This window comes from Phalangium opilio, unplaced genomic scaffold (genome assembly GCF_054372755.1).
Source record: "Phalangium opilio isolate 3A_F unplaced genomic scaffold, DU_Popi_V2 ptg000094l_1, whole genome shotgun sequence".
Taxonomy (NCBI): Eukaryota; Metazoa; Arthropoda; class Arachnida; order Opiliones; family Phalangiidae; genus Phalangium; species Phalangium opilio.
In genome coordinates, this window is record NW_028324199.1 from 3,312,924 (window position 1) to 3,327,278 (window position 14,355).

The 14,355-nt window shown below is 46.6% G+C and overlaps 30 non-coding genes across 30 annotated transcripts; all 30 read left to right on the forward strand.

Annotated features, from left to right (window-relative positions):
* Nucleotides 1-23: 23 nt before the first annotated feature.
* TRNAP-AGG (transfer RNA proline (anticodon AGG)) lies at nucleotides 24-95 on the forward strand. Its single transcript has one exon. It is a non-coding gene; the product is annotated as a tRNA-Pro (tRNA).
* A 409-nt stretch (nucleotides 96-504) lies between these two features.
* On the forward strand, nucleotides 505-576 carry TRNAP-AGG (transfer RNA proline (anticodon AGG)). Its single transcript has one exon. It is a non-coding gene; the product is annotated as a tRNA-Pro (tRNA).
* Nucleotides 577-984: 408 nt separating this feature from the next.
* On the forward strand, nucleotides 985-1,056 carry TRNAP-AGG (transfer RNA proline (anticodon AGG)). The gene has a single exon. It is a non-coding gene; the product is annotated as a tRNA-Pro (tRNA).
* Nucleotides 1,057-1,624: 568 nt separating this feature from the next.
* TRNAP-AGG (transfer RNA proline (anticodon AGG)) lies at nucleotides 1,625-1,696 on the forward strand. The gene has a single exon. It is a non-coding gene; the product is annotated as a tRNA-Pro (tRNA).
* Nucleotides 1,697-1,784: 88 nt separating this feature from the next.
* TRNAP-UGG (transfer RNA proline (anticodon UGG)) lies at nucleotides 1,785-1,856 on the forward strand. The gene has a single exon. It is a non-coding gene; the product is annotated as a tRNA-Pro (tRNA).
* A 729-nt stretch (nucleotides 1,857-2,585) lies between these two features.
* Nucleotides 2,586-2,657, forward strand: TRNAP-CGG (transfer RNA proline (anticodon CGG)). Its single transcript has one exon. It is a non-coding gene; the product is annotated as a tRNA-Pro (tRNA).
* A 408-nt stretch (nucleotides 2,658-3,065) lies between these two features.
* TRNAP-AGG (transfer RNA proline (anticodon AGG)) lies at nucleotides 3,066-3,137 on the forward strand. The gene has a single exon. It is a non-coding gene; the product is annotated as a tRNA-Pro (tRNA).
* Nucleotides 3,138-3,705: 568 nt separating this feature from the next.
* TRNAP-AGG (transfer RNA proline (anticodon AGG)) lies at nucleotides 3,706-3,777 on the forward strand. The gene has a single exon. It is a non-coding gene; the product is annotated as a tRNA-Pro (tRNA).
* Nucleotides 3,778-4,025: 248 nt separating this feature from the next.
* On the forward strand, nucleotides 4,026-4,097 carry TRNAP-AGG (transfer RNA proline (anticodon AGG)). The gene has a single exon. It is a non-coding gene; the product is annotated as a tRNA-Pro (tRNA).
* Nucleotides 4,098-5,789: 1,692 nt separating this feature from the next.
* TRNAP-AGG (transfer RNA proline (anticodon AGG)) lies at nucleotides 5,790-5,861 on the forward strand. Its single transcript has one exon. It is a non-coding gene; the product is annotated as a tRNA-Pro (tRNA).
* Nucleotides 5,862-5,949: 88 nt separating this feature from the next.
* Nucleotides 5,950-6,021, forward strand: TRNAS-UGA (transfer RNA serine (anticodon UGA)). The gene has a single exon. It is a non-coding gene; the product is annotated as a tRNA-Ser (tRNA).
* Nucleotides 6,022-6,590: 569 nt separating this feature from the next.
* Nucleotides 6,591-6,662, forward strand: TRNAP-AGG (transfer RNA proline (anticodon AGG)). Its single transcript has one exon. It is a non-coding gene; the product is annotated as a tRNA-Pro (tRNA).
* A 408-nt stretch (nucleotides 6,663-7,070) lies between these two features.
* On the forward strand, nucleotides 7,071-7,142 carry TRNAP-AGG (transfer RNA proline (anticodon AGG)). The gene has a single exon. It is a non-coding gene; the product is annotated as a tRNA-Pro (tRNA).
* A 3,032-nt stretch (nucleotides 7,143-10,174) lies between these two features.
* On the forward strand, nucleotides 10,175-10,246 carry TRNAP-CGG (transfer RNA proline (anticodon CGG)). Its single transcript has one exon. It is a non-coding gene; the product is annotated as a tRNA-Pro (tRNA).
* An 89-nt stretch (nucleotides 10,247-10,335) lies between these two features.
* TRNAP-CGG (transfer RNA proline (anticodon CGG)) lies at nucleotides 10,336-10,409 on the forward strand. The gene has a single exon. It is a non-coding gene; the product is annotated as a tRNA-Pro (tRNA).
* An 86-nt stretch (nucleotides 10,410-10,495) lies between these two features.
* Nucleotides 10,496-10,568, forward strand: TRNAP-UGG (transfer RNA proline (anticodon UGG)). The gene has a single exon. It is a non-coding gene; the product is annotated as a tRNA-Pro (tRNA).
* Nucleotides 10,569-10,817: 249 nt separating this feature from the next.
* TRNAP-CGG (transfer RNA proline (anticodon CGG)) lies at nucleotides 10,818-10,889 on the forward strand. Its single transcript has one exon. It is a non-coding gene; the product is annotated as a tRNA-Pro (tRNA).
* An 88-nt stretch (nucleotides 10,890-10,977) lies between these two features.
* Nucleotides 10,978-11,049, forward strand: TRNAP-UGG (transfer RNA proline (anticodon UGG)). Its single transcript has one exon. It is a non-coding gene; the product is annotated as a tRNA-Pro (tRNA).
* A 249-nt stretch (nucleotides 11,050-11,298) lies between these two features.
* On the forward strand, nucleotides 11,299-11,370 carry TRNAP-UGG (transfer RNA proline (anticodon UGG)). The gene has a single exon. It is a non-coding gene; the product is annotated as a tRNA-Pro (tRNA).
* Nucleotides 11,371-11,459: 89 nt separating this feature from the next.
* Nucleotides 11,460-11,531, forward strand: TRNAP-CGG (transfer RNA proline (anticodon CGG)). The gene has a single exon. It is a non-coding gene; the product is annotated as a tRNA-Pro (tRNA).
* A 249-nt stretch (nucleotides 11,532-11,780) lies between these two features.
* TRNAP-UGG (transfer RNA proline (anticodon UGG)) lies at nucleotides 11,781-11,852 on the forward strand. The gene has a single exon. It is a non-coding gene; the product is annotated as a tRNA-Pro (tRNA).
* Nucleotides 11,853-11,941: 89 nt separating this feature from the next.
* On the forward strand, nucleotides 11,942-12,015 carry TRNAP-CGG (transfer RNA proline (anticodon CGG)). Its single transcript has one exon. It is a non-coding gene; the product is annotated as a tRNA-Pro (tRNA).
* An 86-nt stretch (nucleotides 12,016-12,101) lies between these two features.
* Nucleotides 12,102-12,174, forward strand: TRNAP-UGG (transfer RNA proline (anticodon UGG)). Its single transcript has one exon. It is a non-coding gene; the product is annotated as a tRNA-Pro (tRNA).
* A 249-nt stretch (nucleotides 12,175-12,423) lies between these two features.
* On the forward strand, nucleotides 12,424-12,495 carry TRNAP-CGG (transfer RNA proline (anticodon CGG)). The gene has a single exon. It is a non-coding gene; the product is annotated as a tRNA-Pro (tRNA).
* Nucleotides 12,496-12,583: 88 nt separating this feature from the next.
* Nucleotides 12,584-12,655, forward strand: TRNAP-UGG (transfer RNA proline (anticodon UGG)). The gene has a single exon. It is a non-coding gene; the product is annotated as a tRNA-Pro (tRNA).
* Nucleotides 12,656-12,904: 249 nt separating this feature from the next.
* TRNAP-UGG (transfer RNA proline (anticodon UGG)) lies at nucleotides 12,905-12,976 on the forward strand. The gene has a single exon. It is a non-coding gene; the product is annotated as a tRNA-Pro (tRNA).
* Nucleotides 12,977-13,065: 89 nt separating this feature from the next.
* TRNAP-CGG (transfer RNA proline (anticodon CGG)) lies at nucleotides 13,066-13,137 on the forward strand. Its single transcript has one exon. It is a non-coding gene; the product is annotated as a tRNA-Pro (tRNA).
* A 249-nt stretch (nucleotides 13,138-13,386) lies between these two features.
* TRNAP-UGG (transfer RNA proline (anticodon UGG)) lies at nucleotides 13,387-13,458 on the forward strand. The gene has a single exon. It is a non-coding gene; the product is annotated as a tRNA-Pro (tRNA).
* Nucleotides 13,459-13,547: 89 nt separating this feature from the next.
* Nucleotides 13,548-13,621, forward strand: TRNAP-CGG (transfer RNA proline (anticodon CGG)). Its single transcript has one exon. It is a non-coding gene; the product is annotated as a tRNA-Pro (tRNA).
* Nucleotides 13,622-13,867: 246 nt separating this feature from the next.
* Nucleotides 13,868-13,939, forward strand: TRNAP-UGG (transfer RNA proline (anticodon UGG)). The gene has a single exon. It is a non-coding gene; the product is annotated as a tRNA-Pro (tRNA).
* The last annotated feature ends 416 nt before the right edge of the window (nucleotides 13,940-14,355 follow it).

Below are 14,355 nucleotides of genomic sequence, written 5' to 3' on the forward strand. Positions count from 1 at the left end.
GGAGCATGTTTAGTTACACACATGGTCCGTTGGTCTAGGGGTATGATACTCGCTTAGGGTGCAAGTGGTCCCGGGTTCAAATCCCGGACGAACCCGAGTTTTTGCAGAAGTAATTTAGTGACTATTTAAATGCAACTAACAACAATGTAGGCCTACGAGTTTAGCATGTTTCAGTATCATTCATGGTCCGTTGGTCTAGGGGTATGATACTCGCTCAAGTTGCGAGTGGTCTCGGGTTCAAATCCCGGATGTACGCGAGTTTTTGCAGAAGCAATTAAGAGACTATTTAAATGCAACTAACAACAAGGTAGGCCTATGAGTTGAGCATCTTTAGTTACACACATGGTCCGTTGGTCTAGGGGTATGTTACTCGCTTAGGGTGCGAGTGGTCCCGGGTTCAAATCGCGGACGAACCCGAATTTTTGCAGAAGTAATTTAGTGACTTTTTAAATGAAACTAACAACAAGGTAGGCCTAAGAGTTGAGCATGTTTTGTTAGACACATGGTCCGTTGGTCTAGGGGTATGATACTCGCTTAGGGTGCGAGTGGTCCCGGGTTCAAATCCCGGACAAACCCGAGTTTTTGCAGAAGTAAGTTAGTGACTATTTAAATGCAACTAACAACAATGTAGGCCTACGAGTTTGGCATGTTTCAGTATCATTCATGGTCCGTTGGTCTAGGGGTATGATACTCGCTCAAGTTGCGAGTATTCTCGGGTTCAAATCCCGGATGTACGCGAGTTTTTGCAGAAGTAATTAAGAGACTATTTAAATGCAACTAACAACAAGGTAGGCCTATGAGTTGAGCATGTTTAATTACACACATGTCCGTTGGTCTAGGGGTATGATACTCGCCTAGGGTGCGAGTGGTCCCGGGTTCAAATCGCGGACGAACCCGAATTTTTGCAGAAGTAATTTAGTGACTATTTAAATGAAACTAACAACAAGGTAGGCCTAAGAGTTGAGCATGTTTTGTTAGACACATGGTCCGTTGGTCTAGGGGTATGATACTCGCTTAGGGTGTGAGTGGTCCCGGGTTCAAATCCCGGACGAACCCGAGTTTTTGCAGAAGTAAGTTAGTGACTATTTAAATGCAACTAACAACAAGGTAGGCCTAAGAGTTGAGCATGTTTGGTTACACACATGATCCGTTGGTCTAGGGGTATGATACACGCTTCGGGTGTGAGTGGTCCCGGGTTCAAATCCCGGACGGACCCGAGTTTATGCAGAAGTAATTTAGTGACTATTTAAATGCAACTAACTACAGGGTAGGCCTATGAGTTGAGCATATTTAGTTACAGACATGGTCCGTTGGTCTAGGGGTATGATACTCGCTTAGGGTGTGAGTGGTCCCGAGATAAAATCCCGGACGAACCCGAGTTTTTGCCGAAGTAATTTAGTGACTATTTAAAAGCAACTAACTACGGGGTAGGCCTGTGAGTTGAGCAAGTTTGGTTACACACATGGTCCGTTGGTGTAGGGGTATGGTACTCGCTTTGGGTGCGAGTGGTCCCGGGTTCAAATCCCGGATGAACCCGAGTTTTTGCAGAAGTAATTAAGAGACTATTTAAATGCAACTAACAACAAGGTAGGCCTATGAGTTGAGCATGTTTAGTTACACACATGGTCCGTTGGTCTAGGGGTATGATACTCGCTTAGGGTGCGAGTGGTCCCGGGTTCAAATCCCGGACGAACCCGAGTTTTGGCAGAAAAAATTTAGTGACCATTTAAATGCAACTAACAACAAGGTAGGCCTACGAGTTGAGCATGTTTAGTTACACACGTGGTCCGTTGGTCTAGGGGTATGATACTCGCTTTGGGTGCGAGTGGTCCCGGGTTCAAATCCCGGATGAACCCGAGTTTTTGCAGAAGAAATTAAGAGACTATTTAAATGCAACTAACAACAAGGTAGGCCTATGAGCGGAGCATGTTTAGTTACACACATGGTCCGTTGGTCTAGGGCTATGATACTCACTGAGGTTGCGAGTGTTCCCGCGTTCAAATCCCGGATGAACCCGAGTTTTTGCAGAAGTAATTTAGTGACTATTTAAATGCAACTAACAACAATGTAGGCCTACGAGTTTAGCATGTTTCAGTATCATTCATGAACCGTTGGTCTAGGGGTATGATACTCGCTCAAGTTGCGAGTGGTCTCGGGTTCAAATCCCGGATGTACGCGAGTTTTTGCAGAAGTAATTAAGAGACTATTTAAATGCAACTAACAACAAGGTAGGCCTATGAGTTGAGCATCTTTAGTTACACACATAGTCCGTTGGTCTAGGGGCATGATACACGCTTCGGGTGCGAGTGGTCCCGGGTTCAAATCGCGGACGAACCCGAATTTTTGCAGAAGTAATTTAGTGACTATTTAAATGAAACTAACAACAAGGTAGGCCTAAGAGTTGAGCATGTTTTGTTAGACACATGGTCCGTTGGTCTAGGGGTATGATACTCGCTTAGGGTGTGAGTGGTCCCGGGTTCAAATCCCGAACGAACCCGAGTTTTTGCAGAAGTAAGTTAGTGACTATTTAATTGCCACTAACAACAAGGTAGGCCTAAGAGTTGAGCATGTTTGGTCACACACATGGTCCGTTGGTCTAGGGGTATGATACACGCTTCGGGTGTGAGTGGTCCCGGGTTCAAATCCCGGACGGACCCGAGTTTATGCAGAAGCAATTTAGTGACTATTTAAATGCAACTAACTACAGGGTAGGCATATGAGTTGAGCATATTTAGTTACAGACATGGTCCGTTGGTCTAGGGGTATGATACTCGCTTAGGGTGTGAGTGGTCCCGAGATAAAATCCCGGACGAACCCGAGTTTTTGCCCAAGTAATTTAGTGACTATTTAAAAGCAACTAACTACGGGGTAGGCCTGTGAGTTGAGCATGTTTGGTTACACACATGGTCCGTTGGTCTAGGGGTATGGTACTCGCTTTGGGTGCGAGTGGTCCCGGGTTCAAATCCCGGATGAACCCGAGTTTTTGCAGAAGAAATTAAGAGACTATTTAAATGCAACTAACAACAAGGTAGGCCTGTGAGTTGAGCATGTTTAGTTACACACATGGTCCGTTGGTCTAGGGGTATGATACTCGCTTAGGGTGCGAGTGGTCCCGGGTTCAAATCCCGGACGAACCCGAGTTTTGGCAGAAGTAATTTAGTGACCATTTAAATGCAACTAACAACAAGGTAGGCCTAAGAGTTGAGCATGTTTTGTTAGACACATGGTCCGTTGGTCTAGGGGTATGATACTCGCTTAGGGTGTGAGTGGTCCCGGGTTCAAATCCCGAACGAACCCGAGTTTATGCAGAAGCAATTTAGTGACTATTTAAATGCAACTAACTACAGGGTAGGCCTATGAGTTGAGCATATTTAGTTACAGACATGGTCCGTTGGTCTAGGGGTATGATACTCGCTTAGGGTGTGAGTGGTCCCGAGATAAAATCCCGGACGAACCCGAGTTTTTGCCCAAGTAATTTAGTGACTATTTAAAAGCAACTAACTACGGGGTAGGCCTGTGAGTTGAGCATGTTTGGTTACACACATGGTCCGTTGGTCTAGGGGTATGGTACTTGCTTTGGGTGCGAGTGGTCCCGGGTTCAAATCCCGGATGAACCCGAGTTTTTGCAGAAGAAATTAAGAGACTATTTAAATGCAACTAACAACAAGGTAGGCCTATGAGTTGAGCATGTTTAGTTACACACATGGTCCGTTGATCTAGGGGTATGATACTCGCTTAGGGTGCGAGTGGTCCCGGGTTCAAATCCCGGACGAACCCGAGTTTTGGCAGAAGTAATTTAGTGACCATTTAAATGCAACTAACAACAAGGTAGGCCTGTGAGTTGAGCATGTTTGGTTACACACATGGTCCGTTGGTCTAGGGGTATGGTACTCGCTTTGGGTGCGAGTGGTCCCGGGTTCAAATCCCGGATGAACCCGAGTTTTTGCAGAAGTAATTAAGAGACTATTTAAATGCAACTAACAACAAGGTAGGCCTATGAGCGGAGCATGTTTAGTTACACACATGGTCCGTTGGTCTAGGGGTATGATACTCGCTTAGGGTGCAAGTGGTCCCGGGTTCAAATCCCGGACGAACCCGAGTTTTTGCAGAAGTAATTTAGTGACTATTTAAATGCAACTAACAACAATGTAGGCCTACGAGTTTAGCATGTTTCAGTATCATTCATGGTCCGTTGGTCTAGGGGTATGATACTCGCTCAATTTTCGAGTGGTCTCGGGTTCAAATCCCGGATGTACGCGAGTTTTTGCAGAAGTAATTAAGAGACTGTTTAAATGCAACTAACAACAAGGTAGGCCTATGAGTTGAGCATGTTTAATTACACACATGGTCCGTTGGTCTAGGGGTATGATACTCGCTTAGGGTGCGAGTGGTCCCGGCTTCAAATCCCGGACGAACCCGAGTTTTTGCAGAAGTAAGTTTGTGACTATTTAAACGCAACTAACTACAGGGTAGACCTATGAGTTGAGCGTGTTTCAGTATCATTCATGGACCTTTGGTCTAGGGGTATGATACACGCTTCGGTTGTGAGTGGCCCCGGGTTCAAATCCCGGACGGACCCGAGTTTATGCAGAAGCAATTTAGTGACTATTTAAATGCAACTAACAACAAGGTAGGCCTACGAGTTTAGAATGTTTCAGTATCATTCATGGTCCGTTGGTCTAGGGGTATGATACTCGCTCAAGTTGCGAGTGGTCCCGGGTTCAAATCCCGGACGAACCCGAGTTTTTGCAGAAGTAAGTTAGTGACTATTTAAATGCAACTAACAACAATGTAGGCCTACGAGTTAGGCATGTTTCAGTATCATTCATGGTCCGTTGGTCTAGGGGTATGATACTCGCTCAAGTTGCGAGTGGTCTCGGGTTCAAATCCCGGATGTACGCGAGTTTTTGCAGAAGTAATTAAGAGACTATTAAAATGCAACTAACAACAAGGTAGGCCTATGAGTTGAGCATGTTTAATTACACACATGGTCCGTTGGTCTAGGGGTATGATACTCGCTTAGGGTGCGAGTGGTCCCGGGTTCAAATCGCGGACGAACCCGAATTTTTGCAGAAGTAATTTAGTGACTATTTAAATGAAACTAACAACAAGGTAGGCCTAAGAGTTGAGCATGTTTTGTTGGACACATGGTCCGTTGGTCTAGGGGTATGATACTCGCTTAGGGTGTGTGTGGTCCCGGGTTCAAATCAAGGACGAACCCGAGTTTTTGCAGAAGTAAGTTAGTGACTATTTAATTGCAACTAACAACAAGGTAGGCCTAAGAGTTGAGCATGTTTGGTCACACACATGGTCCGTTGGTCTAGGGGTATGATACTCGCTTAGGGTGTGAGTGGTCCCGAGATAAAATCCCGGACGAACCCGAGTTTTTGCCGAAGTAATTTAGTGACTATTTAAAAGCAACTAACTACGGGGTAGGCCTGTGAGTTGAGCATGTTTGGTTACACACATGGTCCGTTGGTCTAGGGGTATGGTACTCGCTTTGGGTGCGAGTGGTCCCGGGTTCAAATCCCGGATGAACCCGAGTTTTTGCAGAAGAAATTAAGAGACTATTTAAATGCAACTAACAACAAGGTAGGCCTATGAGTTGAGCATATTTAGTTACAGACATGGTCCGTTGGTCTAGGGGTATGATACTCGCTTAGGGTGTGAGTGGTCCCGAGATAAAATCCCGGACGAACCCGAGTTTTTGCCGAAGTAATTTAGTGACTATTTAAAAGCAACTAACTACGGGGTAGGCCTGTGAGTTGAGCATGTTTAGTTACACACATGGTCCGTTGGTCTAGGGGTATGATACTCGCTTAGGATGCGAGTGGTCCCGGGTTCAAATCCCGGACGAACCCGAGTTTTGGCAGAAGTAATTTAGTGACCATTTAAATGCAACTAACAACAAGGTAGGCCTACGAGTTGAGCATGTTTAGTTACACACGTGGTCCGTTGGTCTAGGGGTATGATACTCGCTTTGAGTGCGAGTGGTCCCGGGTTCAAATCCCGGATGAACCCGAGTTTTTGCAGAAGTAATTAAGAGACTATTTAAATGCAACTAACAACAAGGTAGGCCTATGAGCGGAGCATGTTTAGTTACACACATGGTCCGTTGGTCTAGGGGTATGATACTCGCTTAGGGTGCAAGTGGTTCCGGGTTCAAATCCCGGACGAACCCGAGTTTTTGCAGAAGTAATTTAGTGACTATTTAAATGCAACTAACAACAATGTAGGCCTACGAGTTTAGCATGTTTCAGTATCATTCATGGTCCGTTGGTCTAGGGGTATGATACTCGCTCAAGTTGCGAGTGGTCTCGGGTTCAAATCCCGGATGTACGCGAGTTTTTGCAGAAGTAATTTAGTGACTATTTAAAAGCAACTAACTACGGGGTAGGCCTGTGAGTTGAGCATGTTTGGTTACACACATGGTCCGTTGGTCTAGGGGAATGGTACTCGCTTTGGGTGCGAGTGGTCCCGGGTTCAAATCCCGGATGAACCCGAGTTTTTGCAGAAGTAATTAAGAGACTATTTAAATGCAACTAACAACAAGGTAGGCCTAAGAGTTGAGCATGTTTAGTTACACACATGGTCCGTTGGTCTAGGGGTATGATACTCGCTTAGGGTGCGAGTGGTCCCGGGTTCAAATCCCGGACGAACCCGAGTTTTGGCAGAAGTAATTTAGTGACCATTTAAATGCAACTAACAACAAGGTAGGCCTACGAGTTGAGCATGTTTAGTTACAAACGTGGTCCGTTGGTCTAGGGGTATGGTACTCGCTTTGGGTGCGAGTGGTCCCGGGTTCAAATCCCGGATGAACCCGAGTTTTTGCAGAAGAAATTAAGAGACTATTTAAATGCAACTAACAACAAGGTAGGCCTATGAGTTGAGCATATTTAGTTACAGACATGGTCCGTTGGTCTAGGGGTATGATACTCGCTTAGGGTGTGAGTGGTCCCGAGATAAAATCCCGGACGAACCCGAGTTTTTGCCGAAGTAATTTAGTGACTATTTAAAAGCAACTAACTACGGGGTAGGCCTGTGAGTTGAGCATGTTTAGTTACACACATGGTCCGTTGGTCTAGGGGTATGATACTCGCTTAGGGTGCGAGTGGTCCCGGGTTCAAATCCCGGACGAACCCGAGTTTTGGCAGAAGTAATTTAGTGAGGTACTTTCTTAGTTTGGAACGGCACCGCCAATCCAGGCGGAGCCTGAAGCATCTTCAGTTGGATGACGGTACCACCCTCAGCGATAGCCTCCGAGTGCGGGGCGAAGTCTTCCGCTATTTTAGTGATCTCTACCGACGGGCTCCGAGCGATGATTCCGTTACGGATCACTTTACGTCCTTCGTCAAGGACCGGCTGACACCTGACGACAGGGATCTGTGCGACGGCCCTGTTACGTGGCCCGACCTTACCGCCGCATTACGCGCGATGGCCGTTGGTCGTAGCCCAGGCACGGATGGGCTCACCGTCCGGTTTTGGCGGTTCGTCTTACCACTGATTAAGGACGAATTCTTGCGCCTTTTGATGTAAATCCATACCACGGGTCGGCTACCCCGGTCCATGACGCAGGGTATGGTGGTTTTATTGCCAAAGGAGGGAGATCCGTCGCTTCTTCGTAATTGGAGGCCGATTACGCTATTAAATACGGATCGAAAGCTCATTGCAAAGGTGTTTGCCTCTCGACTCTCGTTGATCGCACCGTCCGTCATTTCACCTTGTCAAACGGGCGCTATTCGTGGGCGCGACGTGTCCACGACGACTCGGTACGTGAGCGATGTGATGTCTTACTTACATCTGAAAAACCAGCCCGGTATACTATTGAAGATGGACCTGACAAAAGCGTTTGATTGTGTGGACTGGACTTTTCTGCTTCGCACACTTGCCTCGTTTGGTTTTGGCCCCGGGTTTCTGAAATGGATGGAGATTTTTCTCACCAGCAGCAGTACCACTATCAAAGTTAATGGCTTTCTCACCGACTTCTTCAGACTGGGTCGATCCGTTCGTCAAGGCTGCCCGCTGAGCCCGTTGCTGTATGCTTTTTCCACGGAACCCCTATGCTTAGCTCTCGATCAGTGCCCAAGTATTGACCGCATCCGGATTAAAAATACTGCTAGCCCAGTATTGTTTCAACACGTTGACGATAACACTTTGCTATTGGCATCTACGTCCGCCATATCGCACGTCGTTCGGCGTTATGAGGAGTATGGCCTGGCTTCCGGTGCAAAAATAAACCTTGACAAGAGTTCTGGCCAATGGATTGGCTCCTGGGCTACTAACGCGGCGACCACCATTTCCGGAGTGACGGTGTCTTCTTATCCCCGTAAGTTTCTAGGAGTTCATTTAACCCACGATTTGACCTTGTCGAATTCCCTGAATTGGGAGGATAAACTACCCGGGTTTATATCGATCCTTCGTGCCTGGAAACGCCGCCAGTTGACCGTTATAGGCAAGATACTTATCCTCAACTGTCTTGTCGCTTCAAAACTTTGGCATTTGGCGAGGGTTCTTCCTTGCCCTGCGTCCTTCCTATCCGAATTGAAGAAATTATTTTTGGAGTTTATTTGGGGTTCAACTTACCACGCGATTGACTACGTTACTCTTACACGTCCCAGGTCCGAGGGGGGCTTTGGCCTGGTGGATGTTGCTCTTAAATGTCAAGCCTTCCGCCTGCATGAGGCATATGGTCTTCTATTGGACGAGTTGCCCCCTTACGATCGGGCCATTCATATCTTACTGCTCAAGGAATATGGAGGTGGGCTTCTTCCTTGGTACCACGCCTTTCGCTTACCATTTCGACAAAGGTGCCTCGCTGCCACGCCGCCTCGTTATGGCGAAATATTGCGCAGTTGGTGGTCGTTTTTGCAAAACCGGACCTTGAACGTCGCACCGGTCACCAACCCTCTTGAAGAACCCCTCTTCTTTAATTCTCGCATACCGCTGCCTCCTACTTTTGGCCTCGAGCGTGTAGTACTGGCCCGCGCTGGGTTCCGCACCCTTCGCGATATCCACTATGGTGTCATACCGGGCTTCTTACCACCTGCCGCTATTTCGGAGCAATGTTTGCTGACTGATCCCTACACGGATGTTCCGACGCCTCGGTTGCACCGCTTATATGACGCGATAAAGACCAGTTTGCCTCCCGAGTGGGTACGCCTCTTCCTGCGTCCGGCGCCCCCTCTGGACCCGCAATGCGTTAAGGTACGGTTCATCTCGGGTGATGGCACGACGCGTCCGCTCTCGGTTGAATCCGTTGGTTCATTGTACCGCGCACTCCTGCCCCCAACCTTCGAATCTTCGGGCGAGCACAGGTGGAATCTTTTTTTACACGATCCACGGCCACGGGTAAAATTCAAGGACCTCACGAACAGTCATCTGGGTCCGGTGCTCTCGACTTGTAACTTGAAGATCCTCCACCAAGGCTTACCGGTGAAATCGCGGATTGTTCACGCGGGGCTCGTTCCAGACGCTACGTGCGTCTTTTGCCACGGCGCGGATGAGACTGTTGACCATTTGTTCCTTACCTGTCCAAAGTCCCGATCCCTTTGGGAGTCAATTTTCAATGCATTTTGTGTGTATACTTTTGATCCTGAGTTTAAATTTGATTGTACCAGATATAACTTAGTAATTTTTCATTGTTACGCGTCTAGAAACGATAAACCTCTCTTATTTTGGCAGGCTGCCTTGTTGTTAATTAGTATTGTTAAGTATGTCTTATGGAAGTATCGTTGTCAATTGGTTGTCAAAGCGGGCCTTGGTATCGTTGTGCCTTTTAGTGTTCCAGTTTTGCTTGCCAGGGTACGTTCCTTTGCCCACAAATATATTGCATTATTATTGCATCGTAACAAGTTTTCTAACTTAGCTATTACCGTAACAAGGTTGCAGATGTTGTTTTAATATTATATAGTTAACTCCAGGAATTAATGCTGTAACTTAATCATTCTTTTAATTCAATTTACCCGTTATAACCATTTACATATTCCATTGTAATGTTTTCGATGCTTTTAATAAAAAAAAAAAAAAAAAAAAAAAAATACTCGCTTCGGGTGTGAGTGGTCCCGGGTTCAAATCAAGGACGGACCCGAGCTTTTGCAGAGGTAATTTAGTGACTATTTAAATGCAACTAACTACAGGGTAGGCCTATGAGTTGAGCATGTTTTATTTCATACATGGTCCGTTGGTCTAGGGGTATGATACTCGCTTCGGGTGTGAGTGGTCCCGGGTTCAAATCCCGGACGGACCCGAGTTTTTGCAGAGGTAATTTGGTGACTATTCAAATGCAACGAGTTAAATTGAAGGACTACGAGCTGAGCATGTTTCAGTGTCATACTTCGTCCGTTGGTCTAGGGGTATGATACTCGCTTCGGGTGTGAGTGGTCCCGGGTTCAAATCCCGGACGGACCCGAGTTTTTGCAGAGGTAATTTAGTGACAATTTAAATGCAACTAACTACAGGGTAGGCCTATGAGTTGAGCATGTTTTATTTCATACATGGTCCGTTGGTCTAGGGGTATGATACTCGCTTTGGGTGCGAGTGGTCCCGGGTTCAAATCCCGGACGGAACCGTGTTTTTGCAGAAGTAATTTGGTGACTATTTAAAAGTAACTAGTTAAATTGTAGGACTACGAGCTGAGCATGTTTCAGTGTCATACTTCGTCCGTTGTTCTAGGGGTATGATACTCGCTTCGGGTATGAGTGGTCCCGGGTTCAAATCCCGGACGGACCCGAGTTTTTGCAGAGGTAATTTAGTGACTATTCAAATGCAACTAGTTATATTATAGGCCTACGAGTTGAGCATGTTTCAGTGTCATACATGGTCCGTTGGCCTAGGGGTATGATACTCGCTTCGGATGTGAGTGGTCCCGGGTTCAAATCCCGGACGGACCCGAGTTTTTGCAGAAGTAATTTAGTGACTATTTAAATGCAACTAACTACAGGGTAGGCCTATGAGTTGAGCATGTTTTATTTCATACATGGTCCGTTGGTCTAGGGGTATGATACTCGCTTTGGGTGTGAGTGGTCCCGGGTTCAAATCCCGGACGGACCCGAGTTTTTGCAGAGGTAATTTAGTGACTATTTAAATGCAACTAACTACAGGGTAGGCCTACGAGTTGAGCATGTTTCAGTGTCATACATGGTCCGTTGGCCTAGGGGTATGATACTCGCTTCGGGTGTGAGTGGTCCCGGGGTCAAATCCCGGACGGACCCGAGTTTTTGCAGAGGTAATTTAGTGACTATTTAAATGCAACTAACTACAGGGTAGGCCTATGAGTTGAGCATGTTTTATTTCATACATGGTCCGTTGGTCTAGGGGTATGATACTCGCTTTGGGTGTGAGTGGTCCCGGGTTCAAATCCCGGACGGACCCGAGTTTTTGCAGAGGTAATTTAGTGACTATTTAAATGCAACTAGTTATATTGTAGGCCTACGAGTTGAGCATGTTTGAGTGTCATACATGGTCCGTTGGTCTAGGGGTATGGTACTCGCTTCGGGTGTGAGTGGTCCCGGGTTCAAATCCCGGACGGACCCGAGTTTTTGCAGAGGTAATTTAGTGACTATTCAAATGCAACTAGTTGTATTGTAGGCCTACGAGTTGAGCATGTTTCAGTGTCATACATGGTCCGTTGGCCTAGGGGTATGATACTCGCATCGGGTGTGAGTGGTCCCGGGTTCAAATCTCGGACGGACCCGAGTTTTTGCAGAGGTAATTTAGTGACTATTTAAATGCAACTAACTACAGGGTAGGCCTATGAGTTGAGCATGTTTTATTTCATACATGGTCCGTTGGTCTAGGGGTATGACACTCGCTTTGGGTGCGAGTGGTTCCGGGTTCAAATCCCGGACGGACCCGAGTTTTTGCAGAAGTAATTTGGTGACTATTCAAATGCAACGAGTTAAATTGAAGGACTACGAGCTGAGCATGTTTCAGTGTCATACTTCGTCCGTTGGTCTAGGGGTATGATACTCGCTTCGGGTGTGAGTGGTCCCGGGTTCAAATCCCGGACGGACCCGAGTTTTTGCAGAGGTAATTTAGTGACAATTTAAATGCAACTAACTACAGGGTAGGCCTATGAGTTGAGCATGTTTTATTTCATACATGGTCCGTTGGTCTAGGGGTATGATACTCGCTTTGGGTGCGAGTGGTCCCGGGTTCAAATCCCGGACGGAACCGTGTTTTTGCAGAAGTAATTTGGTGACTATTTAAAAGTAACTAGTTAAATTGTAGGACTACGAGCTGAGCATGTTTCAGTGTCATACTTCGTCCGTTGTTCTAGGGGTATGATACTCGCTTCGGGTATGAGTGGTCCCGGGTTCAAATCCCGGACGGACCCGAGTTTTTGCAGAGGTAATTTAGTGACTATTCAAATGCAACTAGTTATATTATAGGCCTACGAGTTGAGCATGTTTCAGTGTCATACATGGTCCGTTGGCCTAGGGGTATGATACTCGCTTCGGATGTGAGTGGTCCCGGGTTCAAATCCCGGACGGACCCGAGTTTTTGCAGAAGTAATTTAGTGACTATTTAAATGCAACTAACTACAGGGTAGGCCTATGAGTTGAGCATGTTTTATTTCATACATGGTCCGTTGGTCTAGGGGTATGATACTCGCTTTGGGTGTGAGTGGTCCCGGGTTCAAATCCCGGACGGACCCGAGTTTTTGCAGAGGTAATTTAGTGACTATTTAAATGCAACTAACTACAGGGTAGGCCTACGAGTTGAGCATGTTTCAGTGTCATACATGGTCCGTTGGCCTAGGGGTATGATACTCGCTTCGGGTGTGAGTGGTCCCGGGGTCAAATCCCGGACGGACCCGAGTTTTTGCAGAGGTAATTTAGTGACTATTTAAATGCAACTAACTACAGGGTAGGCCTATGAGTTGAGCATGTTTTATTTCATACATGGTCCGTTGGTCTAGGGGTATGATACTCGCTTTGGGTGTGAGTGGTCCCGGGTTCAAATCCCGGACGGACCCGAGTTTTTGCAGAGGTAATTTAGTGACTATTTAAATGCAACTAGTTATATTGTAGGCCTACGAGTTGAGCATGTTTGAGTGTCATACATGGTCCGTTGGTCTAGGGGTATGGTACTCGCTTCGGGTGTGAGTGGTCCCGGGTTCAAATCCCGGACGGACCCGAGTTTTTGCAGAGGTAATTTAGTGACTATTCAAATGCAACTAGTTGTATTGTAGGCCTACGAGTTGAGCATGTTTCAGTGTCATACATGGTCCGTTGGCCTAGGGGTATGATACTCGCATCGGGTGTGAGTGGTCCCGGGTTCAAATCTCGGACGGACCCGAGTTTTTGCAGAGGTAATTTAGTGACTATTTAAATGCAACTAACTACAGGGTAGGCCTATGAGTTGAGCATGTTTTATTTCATACATGGTCCGTTGGTCTAGGGGTATGATACTCGCTTTGGGTGCGAGTGGTTCCGGGTTCAAATCCCGGACGGACCCGAGTTTTTGCAGAAGTAATTTGGTGACTATTCAAATGCAACGAGTTAAATTGAAGGACTACGAGCTGAGCATGTTTCAGTGTCATACTTCGTCCGTTGGTCTAGGGGTATGATACTCGCTTCGGGTGTGAGTGGTCCCGGGTTCAAATCCCGGACGGACCCGAGTTTTTGCAGAGGTAATTTAGTGACAATTTAAATGCAACTAACTACAGGGTAGGCCTATGAGTTGAGCATGTTTTATTTCATACATTCTCCGTTGGTCTAGGGGTATGATACACGCTTTGGGTGTGAGTGGTCCCGGGTTCAAATCCCGGACGCACCCGAGTTTTTGCAGAAGTAATTTAGTGACTATTTAAATGCAACTAACTACAGGGTAGGCCTATGAGTTGAGCATGTTTTATTTCATACATGGTCCGTTGGTCTAGGGGTATGATACTCGCTTTGGGTGTGAGTGGTCCCGGGTTCAAATCCCGGACGGACCCGAGTTTTTCCAGAGGTAATTTAGTGACTATTCAAATGCAACTAGTTATATTGTAGGCCTACGAGTTGAGCATGTTTCAGTGTCATACATGGTCCGTTGGCCTAGGGGTATGATACTCGCTTCGGGTGTGAGTGGTCCCGGGGTCAAATCCCGGACGGACCCGAGTTTTTGCAGAGGTAGTTTAGTGACTATTTAAATGCAACTAACTACAGGGTAGGCCTATGAGTTGAGCATGTTTTATTTCATACATGGTCCGTTGGTCTAGGGGTATGATACTCGCTTTGGGTGTGAGTGGTCCCGGATTCAAATCCCGGACGGACCCGAGTTTTTGCAGAGGTAATTTAGTGACTATTTAAATGCAACTAGTTATATTGTAGGCCTACGAGTTGAGCATGTTTGAGTGTCATACATGGTCCG